The 18,652-nt window shown below is 44.6% G+C and overlaps 1 long non-coding RNA gene across 1 annotated transcript in view; it reads right to left on the reverse strand.

Moving 5' to 3' along the window:
- The window catches only part of LOC120243150, a 9,533-nt gene extending 4,969 nt beyond the window's left edge, over window positions 1–4,564 (reverse strand). Inside the window, exon 1 of the long non-coding RNA XR_005531234.1 lies at window positions 4,447–4,564. This is a non-coding gene — a long non-coding RNA (uncharacterized LOC120243150). The remainder of the gene's footprint in view (window positions 1–4,446) is intronic.
- Window positions 4,565–18,652: the final 14,088 nt, after the last annotated feature.

Genomic DNA, 18,652 nt, shown 5'->3' on the forward strand with positions numbered 1-18,652 from the left:
AAAAAAAAAAAACAAACAAAAAAAAAAAAAAAAAAAAAAAAAAAAAAAAAAAAAAAAAAAAAAAAAAAAAAAAAAAAAAAAAAAAAAAAAAAAAAAAAAAATAAAAGAAAAGAATCAGACCCATATGTGACTGAGTCCTAGTCCTGGGCTTGAGCAGATGGGGTGTGGGACCGTGAGCAAACTGATGAAGTTCTTGAGACCTCTATCTCCTCCTCTGTAAAATGGGCATTATCCTGGCTTGGAGGAGTGTGCTGTGAGGACTGCTGAGTTCACAAATGGGAAAGTGGGTTGTATGTGTTCGAAGAACTATAGTATCATCATTACACTTGGAGTTTGGGTGACACATGAAGGAGGTCTCTGTTCTTGAGGAGCTTGTGATATACTCATGTGGAAACAGAAAATAGGGCAGGGCAGGAAATTGTCAAGTTGTACAGCAGGGGAAGATGGAGAAGGGTCTAGGGTTCAGGTGGCCTAAAGACAATCCCATTTGTGGTTGTGTTTTTATGAAAGCTGCCAAATGTGTTTGGTGTGAAATGAAATGAAACACTCCCAAGGGGATCACCCTGTCAGCAGAATCCATGTCCCGCCTTAATCACTGGAGGAGAGCAGAGCATCAGCTGCAGTAGCTTCTGTCCCCAGGCTCCTCACTGTAAGGATGATTTTCTTTTCCTTCGATTTAGCCATCAGTCCTACAGGGCTTTTATCCATCGAAGACTCTGACCAGCCTTGGTGAAGTGGCCCTGGGAGAGCTTCTGGGTATCTGACCAAAAATCACCAAACAGTATTCAGAGGCAAAGGTTGAGAAAGTGGCTGTGTATCTGAATCACAAAAATGTAGTCTATCCTGTGCTCAGTTCCCTCCATTCCACGTCCCCAAAGGAATACAGATGTTCACCTGAGAAGGAAAAGACTTCAACAAAAAAGAGGGAGGTTGTGATGATGCTCTCAGCCATGACTTGCTGCAGTCCACAGTTCGACTGTGGTTGACAGAGAAGAGGCCTGTCATTGGCCTGGGCGGTTTTTTGCCTTTGCTTGGCTCTGGACAAAGGCAGTGAGGGCACAAGTCCCCAGTTCCTCTGGGGCTTTTTCCTACCCCAGACCAGCTGCCTAACAGATAGATGCCCGGCCCTCCTTACAAAGGGTGATGGTGGCTCCATCAGCAGTGGAAAACAGTCCAAGGTGGGGCTGGCTACATCTCTGCAGGGCCTGGTGTGAAAAACGAATTCAGGGCCCTTATTCAAGAAGCAGGAAAGAAGTTTGATGAAATCTTCTAAAATAGAAAACTTTTTCTTTTAAAAAGCTTACTTATAAACATAAGGCATAATGGTATGATATAAATAAGAGCACAGACTTACAAATGCAAAAATAGTAATGCTTTTGGTATCATATTATATAATACAACGATGATAGAATTTTATGAACATAGTATCTCAATTATAAGATTTTTCTGGCTCACTTTTTTGCAAATTCATGTATTAGGTCATCAAAAGTTACACTTTCAGCAACTTCATTTTCAGTCGATATAATTGAAAGTGACATTAGTCATTCTTGGCAAATGCAGTATTTCAAATAAATGTTTGATAATTGTTAACTTTGAGAAGGAGCTTTCTATTGGTACAAGAGTTGCTGGAAATGTTAGGTATATTTTAGAGGATGAGACAACATTGGGGTAAACTTCTGGTAAATTATTTCACAATAGAAATTTTAGTACATCTAGAGCTGATGATCTTCATGTAAGTCTGAATTTAATTTTATTAAAAAAATTTTTAATGTGTATTTTTGAGTCACACACATGCGTGCGCACGTGCACGCGCACACACCCACACACACACACACACACACACATACACACAGCATGAGTGAGGGAGAGGCAGAGAGAAGAGACACAGAATCTGAAGCAGGCTCCAGGCTCTGAACTGTCAGCACAGAGCCTGATGCCAGCTTGAACTCAGAGCCATGAGATCATGACCTAAGTTCGATGCTCAACCCAGGGAACCACCCAGGAGCCCCTGAATTTAATTTTAAATAGAAATTTATACAATGGCATTTTAACGTTTCCTCTGGCATTTCCTGTAACTTGTAGAGGTCATACAAAAAATTGAAAGCAGCTTCATAATTAGTGTATAATTAAATACGCCTCTTTATGCATTCTGTTGCTTTATTTTCCATTATAAGAAAAATTAATTTTCAATTTTCTTGTTAATAATTAACTTATCTCAAACATCATATGAAAATAATTTCCTTTCCACTGAAAGCATAAAGTTTACTTTCCATTTCTCAGCCGGTGGATATTTGCTTTGCGGTGCTCTAAAAGTGTTCAAAACCAGAGATTCTAAACCCCATAAAGAATTGGAATAGCTCTGTGATAGATTTTATTGCAGTGTCCACATGCTTACTTTTGTTTTGTGGTACTTTACTGACTGTCTGCTGCCTGAGAACTGGTGGCTCCGGTGCTCAGGTGGCCCCAGTATTCAGATGGTGCAGATGCTGCAGGGACCTACCTGTCCGGGTAGGAGAGGTAGACTAATTTTAATTGCTGTTACAGCAGCATTGAGCAAACTGTGGCTGCCAGCATATCCAGCCTGTGAGCAAATCTGGCTGAGAAAGGTTTTACATTTGTAAAGGTTGTTTAAAAAAAAGAAGGAGACTGGGGCGCCTGGGTGGCTTAGTTGGTTAAGCGTCCGACTTTCGCTTAGGTCATGATCTCGCGGTTCGTGGGTTCGAGCCCCGCGTCGGGCTCTGTGCTGACTGCCAGCTCAGAGCCTGGAGCCTGTTTCAGTCTGTGACTCCCTCTCTCTCTGACCCTCCCCCACTCACGCTGTCTCTCTCTCTCTCTCTCTGTCTCTCCTAGAAATAAATAAAACATTTTAAAAAAATAAATAAATAAATAAATAAAAAAAGAAGAAGGAGAAGAAGAGAGTCTACAGTACGGACTTAGGTGATCCAAAAAACCTAAACATTTACTGTGTGGCCCAGAACAAGTTTGCTGAGCCCTGTTGCATCGCATTCCTTTGTGTCAATATAACAATCCGGTCCCCACTGGTGGCCATTGAGATTGCTTCCAGGGTTCCACTCTTAGAAACAGAACTGCCTCATATGTGAACATCCTCACATATGTCCTGTGTGTGCGTGCAGCAGTTTCTACAGAACACATGGAATTGGTGAGCAGAATGGCGGGTGCGTTTGCAACTCCCCTCTCCAGGTGCTATGCTCATCAGACCCCAACCAGTGGTCAATGAGAAGTCTTGTTTCTGTCCCCCCTAAAATTTCATCTACATTTGATTTTTATCAGATTTTCAATTGTTGTGAATGTAATGGAGGTGTGTTCCTCCTTGCTTTTATCTATTCATTACTCTCTTATTTTCTAGTGAGGTTGGGCAACTTTTCCTAAACTGATTAGCCATTCAAGTTTCTTCGTTTGTGGATTGCCTTTCTGTTGCATTTAACTCTCTTTCTGCTGGGTTATTTATTATTATTGTAGGAATTTTTAATATATTCTAAATTTTAACCTTTTGAGAGTTTTATATGTTAAAAACCTCCTTTCCTATTTTGTTTTCATTCTTTTTTTTCCCTTCTGTTTATGGTATTGTTTAAGGTATAGACATTTTATTTTTTGTTGTCAGATGTATCAATCTTTTTCCATATGGTTTATGCTTCTTAGCTAGGAAATTTTTCTCTATTGTGGAATCATATAGACTCCTATGTTATTATTTAAAAGTTTTAAGCTTTCCCTTTGTATATCTAGGTATTTAATCCATCTACAATTTGCTTTTGTATGTGTTGTGTGTGTGTAGAATTTTATTTTCTATCTGGAAACACCAAAAATCCCAACACCATTTTTTGATGTTCTTCCTTTCCCAACTAATTTATCATTCAATCATTTATTCACTGAATATTTCTTGAGGTTGTACTGTGTTCCAGGCAGTATTCTAGGCAATGGAAAACAGAGAGAAAAAAAACCCAAACAAAACCAGAAAAAAACCTTTGTCCTCAAGAAGCAAACATTCTAGCAGAGGAGACAGACAGCAAACAAAGTACACTGGGTATCAGAGAATGATACCATCTTTGAAGAAAAATAAAGCAGATTAGGAGGACAGAGATTGCCGAGGGACTATTGCTCTCATAATAGGGTGGCCAGGGAGGGTGTCACTTACAAATCGGCAATGTAACATTTGAGGAGAGACTCAAAGGGAGGGAGAGAATAAGAATGTGGGAAGAAAGTTCCAGGAAAGGAGAATGATCAGTACAAAAGGCCCCGAGTAGGGAGTGTACTTGGTGTGTTCAAGAAAACCAGCAAGGAGGTCCACGCGTGAAGCAGAGTAAGCCAGGGGAGGAAGTCAGACAAGTAAGGAGGAGTTGGCTCATGGAAGATCTTGGCCATTGTCAGAAATTTGGCTTTTAGTCTGAGTACAAGGTTTTGAACAGAAGAGGACATCATTTGACTTACGTTTTACAAGGTTCACTCTGGTAGCTGTGCTGGGGGAAGTTCATGAAACTTCATGATTTTAATCACCTCACTTTTTCTATCTTTGGGGTTGAAGATGTCTAACTCACTCTCTGTTCTTAGTCGGTATGAGGCTGCTTATATGATGTCATAAAGGACTGAGCCTTTTTGGGGTAAAGGCTTCTGGGAATTATTGCTGTCAGGGGGAAAGTAAGAATAATGGCAGATGATGATAGCATGCGTATTATACTGACCTCAGTGGATAAAGGGATCTGTCATGCTCCCAGAGAATTCTGGGCTCTTTGATTGGTGCTCTATGATTATAATTATTTATTCCCAGAGCTTTATGTTCAAGAGACTGGTAATGAAATAGAACACACACCAGACGGGTAGATATTAGCTAAAAGTTTAATTAGCTGAAGAAAAAGTAGGGATGGTCGTAGGCTAACAACCCAAAACCCCAATAGTTTGAACTTCACTGTCTTTCTTAGTGAGTTTCCTTATCAAGGCAATTCCTGTGCTCAGTTTAGATAATCCATACCATTATGTTCTTGGTTCCTTGAACTATATTATAATACTCATCACATAATAACCAGCTTAATTGCAGGTGATTTCTTTGGGACTGTCAACTCCATGACAGCGGGGATTAGAATTGTCTCCTTCACTGCTCTATTCCCTATTCTATGCATCTGCAGGAGTAGGTGCACAATAGTATTTGGTGACCAAATAAAGAAACTCTCAAGTCATGGAGCTATTGTGTGGGATTCGTAGCCGGTCCTGGTTCTTGGGTTTAGTCTGTTGGGCAAGGAAGGCATTGTATACTGCATTTTTCAATTGGGAGTCTTGGGTTCGTTGGAATTGGCCCAGCTGTCCTGGGGGCCTGCTGGGTTTTCTTGTTGGTTGAGTCATCCTTGAGCGGAGACCGGGGACCCCTGTGGCTGAATGCAGTGTCTGGAGCAGCCACTGCCTGCGGCTACGTGGGTGTGATCTGGAGACCAAGTCTGTCTTAATCTCTGCGCCAGGCTGCTGACAATAAACAAGCTTTCCTCCCAGCAGCTGTTGACAGTCGCCTCCCACACGGCCCAGAAGAGCCCTGCCCGGAGGTGGCATGACTCCCTCCCAATTACTCTAATAATAACACTATATTCTTAGCCAGAGTTGCAGGGCTTCACTCGGAGTGACATTTTTCACTTGTTTTAGAACAGGAGTCAGAGGAGCATAGAAACAGCAAACTCCTTTGGACGTTTATTTAACCACCTCCTGGAGCTATTCTGCTCCGGGTCCTAGTTTTCGAATTTTCCCTGCTGCTGGGCTTTGGCAGCTGAGCCGCGGAAGGGGCCGGAGGAGCTGCGGCGCTGCGCCGGGCGGGGGGGAGGCCCTGCGGGGCAGTCTGTCTCCGCGTCTGCGCGCTGTGGCTGCCCCGGGACTCGGGCGGCGGGCAGGTGCCGCCGCAGGGAGCTGAGGTTAGAGCCTCAGGGAGGGGTGCTCTCCTAAGAACCTAGGGTTTGCTCCTGCGTGGGCCTCTGCCCCTCGGAGCCGGGCTGTGCGGCTCCGCCCCTCCTCAGGCAGGCATTATTGTATTTACTTCTGCTTTAGGGCTTTTACACTCACGTAGGAGGGAGGCCGGCGCGGGCTGCACCCCTGCGGCCCCAGAGGAGCCGCCGGCCCCGCCCCCACTGTCCCATCCCCATCTGGCCCGCCGGCGGCTGAGAGCAGGGGAGAGGAGACACCGGCCAGCCAGTGCCTGGTCCCCACGCCCATGCGTAATTAGGGGGCGCCCACGCGGTCCGTCTCATTTTCTCAGCAGCCGCGTGAGATGAGGGAGGAGGAACCACAGGCCCGGGGCTTACTGCACTCCACCAGTTTAGGAGCTATTCCCCGGGGAAGCCTTGACCTCTGTCCCTCGTTGTTTTGTTTTTGTTTTTTTTGGTTCTGTGTTTCTGCTCCCTGTATTGCTTGCAAAGTTTTCTTTTTTTAATATTTTTATTTATTTCTAGGAGAGAGAGAGAGAGAGCGTGAGCAGGGGAGGGTCAGAGAGAGAGGGAGACACAGACTCTGAAACAGGCTCCAGGCTCTGAGCTGGCAGTCAGCACAGAGCCTGACGCGGGGCTCAAACCCACGAACCGCGAGATCATGACCCAAGCGAAAGTCAAAAGTCGGACGCTTAACCGACTAAGCCACCCAGCCGCCCCGCTTGCACAGTTTTCAGTAACAGCTCAGTGAGATTTCCAGTTGCGCTGGTCACTCTGCCCAGAGACTATGGTATTACCCTGTAAGCAGGAATCCCTGAGGTTCCTTGAAGTAAGTGCCCCATAAATCTAAGGCATTATTGTATTCACTTCTGCTTTAAGGCTTTTATGCTCACATCCAGAAAGTCTGTGTTCCTTAGTTGGGCCATGGACCTAGCCAGCTATCTCAGGCGAACTCTGTTCTTAAACAGACTCCAGGCTTTGCTCGAAGATTTTCAGATGGATTCCTTTAAAAGTGCAGCTTCCCTGCCACTTTAAGAAATTCTGTCGTGGGGGCGCCTGGGTGGCTCAGTCAGTTAAGCGGCTGACTTCAGCTCAGGTCAAAATCTCAGGTTTGTGAGTTCCAGTCTCACATTGGGCTCTGCACTCACAGCTCAGAGCCTGGAGCCTGCTTCAGATTCTGTGTCTCCCTCTTTCTCTGCCCCTCCACCTCTCCTACTCTGTCTCTCTCAAAAATAAACATTTAAAAATTTTTTAAAAAGGAAAAGAAATTCATCACGTCCACCATCAGTCTGGTGCTGCTAGATAATTACTACTCTGCACAGAGACACGGCTGGCAGCCCCCAGTGTTGAAACTAAAACTTTTTATTGGATAACTGCAGAAAACTTGACTGCAATTCACTGAGAATGTATTCTGATAAATAAGGAAACATTTCCAAAAGTAGGTCAGAGTCCTTTGAGGGAACCCAGAGGCCACAAGGATTCTCTGCAGGTACAGTAATCGGGGAGACTGTCAGTCTCCAGCCTTCTCCCCCCCCTTTTGTGTTTCTCTCCCCTACCCCTGTCTGGGACAGCTCAGGAAGGGGCCCCAGGCAGCTTTCCTCTGAATCCTTCCCTGTGACATCTTCTCTCTTCCTTCTTTCTACATGCACCAGCCTCAGCAGCACCTCAGCTTCTAATTTTAGCTTCTGTTTTGCATTTTGTACAGCAAAAGGAAATATAATGCAGAATTTAGAGAAGGAGACGTCAGGCTGTTTTCTTCCTCATAAATTGGCAGCGGTCCACAGTTGATGGCTGAAGGCTGATGGCAGTCAGTTAAACAGGGAACAAGAAAATGGTTGTGCATTCCTCTGCATCAGAGAGCAGGCTTTTTTAAGGATCCCAGGAGCTAGCACCTTTTTACCCCCTTTCCTCTGTGTGGATGGCTGATGCGTGACTTCAGAAACCACTACACTTACTTCTGGTTTTGTAGAAGTTCAAATTGACACATAATTGATTATGTGGAGGGTATGAGTGTGTGTGTATTTGGGAAGCAGGCAGGATTATTTCACATAAAAATACTTAATTAGATTCAGTGATCTATCAAGACTAGAAGCTAGATAGATCTACATTAACAAACAGGCAGAGGACCGTATCTCACATCTTCTATCGCATGGACTGTCTCCTTGTGTGTCTTTTGAGGGACAGGGCAAAACTTTAGGAGCAGACAAGTGCTACTCAAACTGTGGTAGCATCAGCATCATCTGAGAGCTTGTTAGGGACTCGGGATCTTGGGTCCCAAACTCTGTCCCTACTGAATCCCAATCTCTAGAGAGTGGGGTCCAGGAATCTGTCTTTTGCCATGAATCTAGGTGATTCTTCTGCAACCAAAAGCTTAAAAATCACTGGGCTTGATGATATCTCAAGGTCTTTTCTATCCAATTAAGACTTACTTCCTGTAGCTTAAAAATTTTTTTGTATTTTTTATTCATTTGAGAGAGAGACAGACAGACAAAGCACAAGTGGGAGAGAGAGAGAGAGAGAGAGAGAGAAAGAGAGGGAGACACAGAACCTTAAGCAGGCTTCAGGCTTTGAGTTGTCAGCACAGAGCCTGACGCAAGGCAGGAATTTGTGAACTGTGAGATCGTGACCTAGGCCAAAGTCAGACACTTAATGGAATGAGCCATCCAGGTGCCCCAGTTCCTATAGTTTTTAAAATGTCTTCTCAGGTGGAGTTGCTGCAAAGTTTACTAATGAAACAAAACAAACCCCAACATTTGTTATTACAAACTACAACATACAGAAAAGTGCCTAGATAAATTATATGAAGGGAACCCCATAGATCTAAATGAATTGTAACAAAAAGTAAACTTATGTTATTTCTACCCAGGTCAAGAAATAGAACCTTGCCAGAACCCTAGAAGCCCCCTTCCCAGTGGAATTCCAACCCCCTTTGCTGAACCACGCTCTGGACTTTAGTGGTAATCCCGGCCATTCTGTCCTTTACATTTTTACAATCTCAAAATACATCCCTAAATAGCACCAGGTAGGCCTGCCTGTTTTTGACCTTTATCTAAATGGAATCACAGAGTACATATTCCTTGGTGTCTGGTTTCTTTTGCTCAACGTTTTGTCTGCAAGATTTCATTAAGCTTTCAATACAATTCTTGCCCTTCATACAGCTACAACGCCCTCTCATTGTTTGGACCCATAGCAACACCTCAGAGGAGCATGGATTTTCCTTTAGAATCGAATTTATATTAATTTGGTTAATAAGGATTTCGTGGTACGCCTTGAGCCAACCATGGATTCCCAGGGCGTTGCTGAATGAGGACTGAGAATTAGGGCTGCAGGGCTCCAACTGTGTCTTCTCTGCGGGGAGGATGGGGCTGAAGAGATAGCTGGGAGATAACACCTCACTCAAGGAAATGCTCACTCTATGAGCTCCCAGGGGCCTCAAAAGCCCCAGCATTCAACCAGTGCATGGCATTGGATCAGGTGCAGAATGACCCAGTGCTGTTTCTTTCTCTCTCTCTTTTTTTTAATATTTTAAAATTTATTTCTAGGAGAGAGAGGGAGAGACAGCGTGAGCAGGGGAGGGTCAGAGAGAGAGGGAGTCACAGACTCTGAAACAGGCTCCAGGCTCTGGGCTGGCAGTCAGCACAGAGCCCGACGTGGGACTCGAACCCACGAACCGCGAGATCATGACCTAAGTGAAAGTCGGACGCTCAACTGACTAAACCACCCAGGCGCCCCGACCCAGTGCTGTTTCAAGGCTAATGCATGTCTGTCTTCATGGTCGTTTCCCTCAGGTTTTCTGACCCATCCCACAAACAGCAACCGTGCATAAGGCACATGATAGAAAGTATAGAAGAGACACAACCTCTAAGGCACAGTGACTGTCATTATTTCCCCCTGGATGCTTGTCTCCCGCAGAGGTTAAGAGCATGGCCTTTTGAGTCAGACCTGCCTGCCTTCTGGACCTGGCTCTGCTACCTCCCAACTATGTGACCTGAAGCTCATTTCCATCTTAAAAGTGGAGATGATAATAATAGTACATGCCTCGTGGTGCTATCTTGATGATTAATTAAGAAATGCTTGAAAAATGCTTAACATAGCATCTGGCTAATAATAGTTCCGGCTAACAGTGAATACTTTCAACGTGCCAGGTTCTGTGATCCTGTATGATTGGCTCTGTTGTTACTCTTAATTTCAGATGAAGGAACAGAGGTACAGAGAGGTTAAGAAACCTGCCCAGGATTCCATGTTTTGGAAGTAGTCTAATGTGAGAGTCTTTGTTCTAAATCACCCTATGTGTGACTCAATAACTGTTATCTATTTTTTAACCTTATGCTTTATTAATATTTTTTAATTTTTTGAGGGGGGGGAGACAGAGTGCAAGTGGGGGAACGGCAGAGGGAGAAAGGGAGACACAGAATCCCAAGCTGGCTCCAGGCTCTGAGCTGTCAGCACAGAGCCCGATGCAGGGTTCCCACTAATGAACTGCAAGATCATGACCTGAGCTGAAGTCAGATGCTTAACCGGCTGAGCCACCCAGGAGTCCCCCACTGTTACATATTTTTATCATGTTTCATGTGCAGGCTTTGGTATTGTTGGCGTCTTTCTCTCATTACTGTTTTCATATCGCTCACGTGCCTTCTGGCACAGCCAGTGTCCTCCCAGCTGCCAGGGTCCTCCCGGACCGATCTGAAGCAACGAATGAGACTGGCTTTGGAATTTGAGGATGGTTCTGTCTGCTCGTTATCTGATCTTATTCATTTGTTCTTCACAACAGAAGCTGGTGACAATGACAGTAGTCACGCTAGATGCATAGCAGAGGGTCTTAGCTGTCACTTTATAAAGCGCTGGCTTGCTCCCAAAGCGTCGTGCCTCCCTGGATTGGGATTCTGCAGCAGTGAGCAGTCAGGATGGTTCAAGGGTTGGAGAATTGTCTGTAGAGGACCGCTTAAAGGAATTTGCAGTCATTTGGCAGTGACATATTAGTGACTCTAAGTTTGAACAGTTTTCCCTGCCCACACGTGGTAAAAGAAGCAGCAGCACATAGAAAGGGAAGAGCTTGACAGGATGTTTGCTTTCTATTGATGACAAAGACTCACTGCCCTGGAGTAGATAGAATACTGAGGGGCTATTAGAAACACACTGTGCTTTCCTGAGCAGTAGCCTCGGCAACTTCAGACAGGGGTAGACACCTCCCTTCTTTTTCCACAGTTTGGTGATAAGGACATGTTCTCCTTATTCTGAAGTTTCTAAAGATCCTCTATAGGATGGTAAGCAGAATCGTAGCCCCCCCAAAGAGGTCCACATCCCAAGCCCTCGAACCTATTGGTATAAGTGAACCCACAAGGGTTCTTGTGAGGGGAGGGAGGTAGAAGAAGTCTGTTTCAGAGAGATGCCATGTGGAAAGGCTCTGGCAGCCATTGCTGGCTTTGAAGATGAAGGAAGAGGAGCGTAAGTCAAAGAATGTGGGCACCTTTGGAAAGGACATCTAAATAAATTGTCCTCTAGAGCTTCCAGAAAGACATCTTGAGATCCATGTCAGACTTGTGACCTATAGAGCCATCGGCTAATAAATTTTGTTGTTTTAAGCCACTTAGGTTTGTGGTGATTTGTTACAGAAGCTGTAGAAAATTAATAGACATGGTTTAGCCCATATGGAAAGAATAAAACATGGTAGGTTGATGGCGGATTTTTATTTTTATTTTTTACTTTTTTTAGTGTTTATTTTTGAGAGAGAGCCAGTACCAGTGGGGGAGGGGGAGAGAGAAGACAGAGGATCTGAAGCAGGCTCTGTGCTGACAGCAGAGAGCCTGATGTGGGGCTCCAACTCAGGAACTGCGAGATCAGGACCTGAGCTGAAGTCAGATGCTCAACTGACTGAGCCACCCAGCCACCCTGTGAAGGGAGGGATTTTTAATCTTCTTCCAAGACCGCCTTTTTTTTTTTTTTAAGCTTATTTATTTATTTTAAGAGAGAGGGAGAGAGAGCTAGTGTGTGCACGCAAGTGGGGTAAGGGCAAAGAGAGAGGTAGAAAGAGAGATCCCAAACAGGGCTTGAACTCACTAACCATGAAATCATGTCCTGAGGTGAAATCAAGAGTCAGACTCCTCACTGAACCACCCAGGGGCCCCTCCCAGCCTGCCTTCTCTCTCCCAAGTTCATGAGGCTCACGAGCCCAGATGTGTGTGTTAGTGTGGTGTGAACAGTAGTAACAGTGAATAAGTACCTCACTTTTTGAAGCTGTCTTCAAAGCCACTTGTCAGATGATGCACCCTGTGAGGTGCCCTGGGACCGAGAGGGGGTGGTGCCTGGGGACTACTATTCCTCACGCTGTCACCACCCCTGAGCCTCTGCAGCCAGAGAAGCTTCAGAGGAGAATGTAGTAGGACCACTTTTCAAAGGTAGCACGAACAGGTGTGCTCACTCTATGCATCTCTGGAGTCCCTTTAGTCAGTCATGACCTGGACTTTGGAGACTCCTTGTCCCTTTCCAGCTTCAGCCCCTGCTTAGAGAAGTGAGGTTTTTTCCCTGTGCTGACTCATGTCTCAGACTGCAAAGTGGAGCTGCAGACTAATTCACAGAAGTCAGGAGAAAGAACAAAAGCATCATCGTAAAAGATGCACCAAGTCCCAGACAGAGAAGTGACATCACAAAATGTCCTAATTGTGCCTGACTTACTATAGATTAATGTAAAGATAGGTAATTCCAAACTGCAGACTGGAAAAAAGTCTGGCTATGTTTTTCTATAAGTTGTATATTTAATATTTAATATTTTATTCTATTTTTTTAAGGACAGAGATCTTTTTTATGTTTATTTATTTTGAAAGAGAGAGAGGGAGGGAGGGAAGCAGAGAGAGAGGAAGAGAGAGAGAATCCTAAGTAGGGTCCATGCTGTCAGGGGAGAGCCCAGGGTAGAGCTCGATCCCCCAAACTGTGAGACTTTGACCTGAGCTGAAATCAAGAGTCAGACACTTAACCGACTGAGCCACCCAGGTGCCCCTGTCCATTTTATTTATTTAGTTTTATTTGGCATTTTAAAAGAAAAACAAAACTTCCAACAAGAGCAAAGAAAATAACATTTTAAATAGAGTTTTCCTGGGCAAGTTTGTGAGGCTGTGTCAGGAGCCAATAGGCTGAGCATAGAAGTGTTGCTTTCACAACCTGCCTTAGTTCCTTAGGGTCCAGGATCAGAAGGACTTGATTTTTTGGTTTTAGCCAAGTAGGGGTGGCCAAGAACATTTCTAGGGGCAGAGGAGTTCCTACATTTGGCACCAGACTTGGGCAGGAGGCTCCTTGGCCATCCGATCCTCAGCTGGCCAGTCATGGCCCCCAGCGCCTTTGGGGTGGTGGCCTTCCTCCAATTCCTACAAGGGTAGTAAGTGTTCCTGCAGCTCCAGGTGGGGTGGGGGGCAGTATGGGTGATGAAACCAGGCTGATGAACCAGTTTACCTATGTTGGGGCCCCTGGATTCTATAGGTCGGGGTGAGAAGTCTTCTACTGGAGGGCAACCCATAATATTGTCCAACCTTATGGCCACTGTGGCAACTTCTCCCCACAGAGCAGCTGCCACTACCCTCCCCGCATCCCCCCCCCCACCCCCAACTCCTTTCCTCACTGTGAGCAGACTGACAGAAGCTTCCCGAGGGAGGTCTGAGTAGTCAGGGATGCTAATGAGACAGGAAGGTCACCATAGCCTCACCTGAGTTCCTAGTCTGTTGTCAATGAGTATTGACTGGACTTGGGTTCAATTCCGTAGTGTCTCCACACTATAGAAACCATGGTACTGGAGCTCTGAGGGGCCGTCTTCCACAGGGAAACAATGCTCTCCTGACAGAGAAGAGAATATACCTTCCCCATCCAGGCTTGGCCCAAGCAGCTTCCCCTCCTCCTAAAAGAAGCGGAGTCCTCTTGCTGGTGGACCTGTTTACTGTTCCAGCGACAGCACAGGACAGGCCACCATCTTCCTTTTCCTCATGCCAGCCTTGGGGTTTCACCCGGGTCCTGGAATCCTGCTGTGCCCAGGCCTATTATCTAGGGACCATCCACTGAGCTCCTGGATGCCCCCATTGTTCTGGCCACAGTTTTTCATGCTACAGTTTATTCTCCAGAAACTACTTTCTCCATCTTTGTAAGTGCCAGACCTTTCCCATTTCCCCTTTTTTGCTTTTAGGTATTTTATTGCTCCACAAACTCTAGTTCAGTTTTGGCAGAAGAAATCAAACAAGGAAGCCAGAGTCATGAACAGCTCTGATGACTTGTCTAGCAGGGGAGGTCTTTGATTCATGGTTAATTGAAAGTTGGGGATTATCTGTTATAATTATCCTTGCTCCTTCAACCCATATTTACTCTGTTATAGAAATGTAGGCCTATCCCTGCGCCTCCAGGGTTTATCCATTTGGAAATCTGTTTTCACAAGACAGCACGAGCTGCAAGGCTGGGCCGGGAGCCAGTGACAGCATGGATGTAGTGAACTGCAGGGTCAGGTTCCGGAAGAGCCTCTGAGGGCTGCGGCAGACAAAGCCTAGGCAGCCTGGCTCCAAGATTGCCAGAGGGGCAGTGCCTGGGGAGATGCTACTCTATAAAAAGCTCAGAGGTCAATTTGGGGATGGGGGGGGCTTGCTTCCTATCCCTTCCCCTGCATGCTTAGATATAGAACCATACTGGTATGGATAATGCAGCTTTTCTAAAGCCAGTGATGTTGAAGTGGTTAGGAGTCTGGACTCCTAATCAGCAATCCCCGTCCCCCCCCCCCTCCCCCATCTGAGCTCAAGTCCTGCTTAATCACTGCTTGACTTTAGGCTCTATGACCCTGACTTTCTTCATCTGTTAATGAGAATTTCACTCTCCATCTTCCAGGGTTGCTATGGGGGATGGTAAATGAAGCAACCTATGCCAAATGTTTAGCAAAATAATAAGCATTCAGTCCATACTGCCTTTGTTAGTAGTAGTATTTGTTGTTACTACCACCATCATCATGACGGCCCAGTTGGAAGCTGGTAAGATGGGCCTGGTATAGTCCTAAGCAAGCTCACCCAGGAGCCTCTCCTGATTGACCCTCGAGCTCTATCCAGGGCTAGGTGTGCTTTTCCTTGATTTCGGTAGCACTGAATTGGAAGGTATGGCTCCAGTGTTCACTTTTTTTTGGATTGTCATCCTTGGAGCAGGGTCCCCAGAGGCCCATTGCAATCAGCTGCCTCTGGTAGTTACAGCAATTTTTAGAGCTGAGCCGGCCCACAAAACCAGACTTTGCGCTGAGTCATACTGCAGGGTCTAAGCCAGTCACCAAGACAAAAGGCAGGCAGCAGTCGGGAAGATGAATGGCCTTGGCATACAGAATATTTTTCAAGGGGATTTTAGTGCATGTTTCTGTTCAATGTGTCTGGGAGAAAGAAGGGTGGGGTGGGTGTTAACATTTATTAAACTCTTACCACCCACCTGGCCCTCTGATTGGACTTTAATTGTTTTGAACCACACCCAAACCACCCAGTGGGACTCCCACCTCTAGAACAGCCCCAGATGCCCTCCTGAGTGGGTCCCTGGGGGGAGTCTCTGACACCCAGGGTGGGGGGGGAGGGAGGTGGCTGTGAAGGGAAAGCTACCAGCATGGTCCTAGATGAGGGGACAATCCTCCCCTCCCCTCTCCCTACCTTCACATGCACTCAGAGTGAAACTATGGGAACAAGAGTGCAAAACATTTATTTCTGCCTGAGACTGAGTAGGGCGTCACAAAAGGAAGTGACCCACAATAAGGACTGTGTCACGAGATCTGTTTTCCATAGTTGCTCTGGATATTTGTTTCTATTACTTCCACTGTCTATTTGGGTGTAGGGTATGGGGATGCTGCTTAAAAATGCTTCCCCACATCTCTGATTTACTTTCTGTTTTAAAATCTTGAAAGGGTAAAGTTAAGTGAAGTGGTTTCTTTGACGCAAATATTTCAATATTCTCTGAGAAATTGGGGGAAAATAAAAAGCAACTTTGCAACTAGCAAATTTCCCAAGGTTTGCAGGCAAGCAAGTGAAAAGAAAAAAGAAAGATAATCTATATATAGACTTTAAATAATCTGTACTTTTCCTGCTTTGAGATTGGCTCTTGATTTTATTGTGAGCACATTTGGCATTTATTTGAAGAATGAAGTAAAAAAGGACCCAGATGGATGTATATGTCTCTGAAGATAGATTGACATTGGTCTGCATTATTGATAAGCAATCAGGAAATGCTCTTTGGGAGCATTTGTTTTCTTCATCAGCAAGAATTTTTTTCGATCCTTTATTGGCTCTGATATGTCACAAGGTATTCCTGATTGTTCTGCTTCTTTTGATATTATTGTAACCTTGGGTAAATATCTATCATAAAAAAATGGAAAGTTGGGAAGGAATGCTAAGGAGTCATCTGGTCTACCCTTCTGCTTCATTTATAGCCACAATTGTTTGTTGTTCCTTCTTTTCTTCTGTCCTTCCTTCCTTTTTTTCTCTTTTTTTCTTTTCCTTCCTTCCTTCTTTTCTTTTCCTTTCCTTTCCTTTCCTTTCTTTTTTCTTTTCTTTCAAGGTTTTATTTTTTTAAAGTAATCTCTACCCCCAAAGTGGGGCTCAAACTCACAGTCCCAAGACCAATAGTTGCATGCTCAGTTGTTTGAGCCCGCCAGGCACCCTTATAATCGTACTTACTATTGATGAGAGAGACCCTTTAAAATTGAGATTCCAGATATTTTTTGATAACTTGTTCCACTATTTAACATCCCTTCTTTACCCAAAGTTTTCTGTTACTGCTTATGGGTGTAAGCTGATTGTCTCACTCTTCAGTGAAGAGGCAAACAGTCACCCCTCCCCCACCAGGGAATAGATAATACCCTTCCCCAGGTTTAAGGTTTTATTTGGGTACTTCTTCACTCTCCTCTTTCTTGACTGAGTAATTCTCACTTTCAAATGTTTAGAGGATATTTACTCTGCCTGAAGATCCTGTGTCCTACCAAGTGCCCAGGCTGCACATACTGAGTCACTCACTGGGTGCTGCTTTTCCCCCGATGAACCACTAATATGGGGTCTACACAGTAAGACCCTCTTGCTCCAGCAAAATAGCCATCCTTCTCAAGCTCTTCCTCTTCTAAGAGGTGTTTCATCAGAATAGTAGGTGAATATCTGTAAGGGACATTTTCAGAGGGCAGAAATTCCAGGGTTAGACATTCTCATTGAAGTTGAGCTGTGCATTTTCTCTTCAGGGCCCACCTAGTTACGTGATACACACCTGTTAGTTCTTCTGTAGCATGGCAGAAATGTGAGGAATGTGATGTACCAGAAGCGAGTAGTGGAGTAGAAGTGGGACTTGAGTCGCCCTGAGCCACTTATTATCAGTGTTGACACTTCCCAACAGTGCATCTGTTATTGAAGGGCCCAAGCTATTCCAGGACTTTCTCCCATGGAGGTATTCACTTTGCATTATGGCTTGTGATTTTGGACATTTACTGCATTTTACTTTTATTATGTTTTTAATGTTTGTTTATTTTTGAGAGAGAGATTGACAGAGTTTGAGTGGGGGAGGGGCAGAGAGAGACAGAGACACAGAATCTGAAGCAGGCTTCAGGCTCTGAGCTGTCAGCACAGAGCCTGACACAAGGCTCGAACTCACAGACCGCCAGATCATGACCTGAGCTGAAGTTAGACACTTAACCTAGTGAGCCACCCAGGTGCCCCATGGATATTTACTGCATTTTAAAATGAATTGAGTACTCTTTTGTATATAGCTGGGTTTTTTAAAAATTTCAAGATTCTAGGAGATTATTGATGTTTTAAGAATTGTGGCTGGAAAAAATAATATAAAAACAGGGAGGGGGACAAAATATAAGAGACTCTTAAATATAGAGAACAAACAGAGGTTTGCTGGAGGTGTTGTGGGAGGGGCGATGGGCTAAATGGGTAACGGCATTAAGGAATCTCCTCCTCAAATCATTGTTGTACTATGTGCTGACTAACTTGGATGTAAATTAAAAAAATTATATATATATAATAATTATATATATATATATATAAAATTAATATATATATATATATATAAAGAATTGTGGCTGAAACATTTCATATAGTGGACATATTTAAAAATAATAGTTCAGGGGCACCTGGGTGGCTCAGTCGGTTAAGTGTCTGACTTCAGCTCGGGTCATGATCTCACAGTCTTGTGGGCTCGAGCCCCTCATCGGGCTCTGTGCTGACAGCTCAGAGCCTAGAGCCTGTTTCAGATTCTGTGTCTCCCTCTCTCTCTGCCCCTCCCAGCGCGTGCTCTGTCTCTCTCTGTCTCAAAAATAAATAAACGTTAAAAAAAAAAAATTTAAAAAAACAGTTCAACCTGTAGGTTTTAAGCAATTTCACTTCTCATGATATAGAAATGGTACTTGGCACAGAGCCTGTTGTCACTTTTAAAAAAGCTTCTGGCCTTGACCTTGTCGTTGCCATTTTCTTAAGAACATATTTAACACTGAGCTCCTGGAGCTATTCTCTGGGGAATAGAACTGTCCCTGTAGATCCTCTATTCTTAGTATTTTCTGCAATTCTGGTTTTAGAAGTTGGTCCATTATTTATTTCTTTTGGGGATCAGAGTAATAAGAGGGCAAAGATGGGTAAGGATAGAGACCAAGCCTAATGGTTTTTATTTCCAAATCCAGCATGGTCGACTTACATTGGCATTGCTTCCCCAATCACCACCCCCCTCCCCCTGTCCCGCACCTGGAGCTGCTCTCCCTGATGCCTATA

This window comes from Hyaena hyaena, unplaced genomic scaffold (genome assembly GCF_003009895.1).
Source record: "Hyaena hyaena isolate Hyena2069 unplaced genomic scaffold, ASM300989v1 scaffold_332, whole genome shotgun sequence".
In the NCBI taxonomy this organism is placed as follows: domain Eukaryota; kingdom Metazoa; phylum Chordata; class Mammalia; order Carnivora; family Hyaenidae; genus Hyaena; species Hyaena hyaena.